Raw genomic sequence first — 283 nt, 5'->3', positions numbered from 1 at the left:
CTCTTACCTAATATAGAGTTAAAACTTTATCAAAGAATCATTTTTTGATGCAATTGAAATGTCACAATACTGTTGCATTATGGAGTGAAATGTGCAATTTTCCCACGCCAACAGTACTTTTCTTTTCTAGGTAATAATGTACATTTTCTTTCTCATTGCAGGTTAGTACCATTGTTGCTTTCATTGCCAGTTCCATGGTGAGTACGTGCAATGGGGGAGGTGGGAGGCGGGACGTTATGTACTAACATACTTAGGTTATATATTTCCAACCTTGGGTCATATA

Source organism: Penaeus monodon, chromosome 20, assembly GCF_015228065.2.
Source record: "Penaeus monodon isolate SGIC_2016 chromosome 20, NSTDA_Pmon_1, whole genome shotgun sequence".
In the NCBI taxonomy this organism is placed as follows: domain Eukaryota; kingdom Metazoa; phylum Arthropoda; class Malacostraca; order Decapoda; family Penaeidae; genus Penaeus; species Penaeus monodon.
This window is presented reverse-complemented; position numbering follows the sequence as displayed.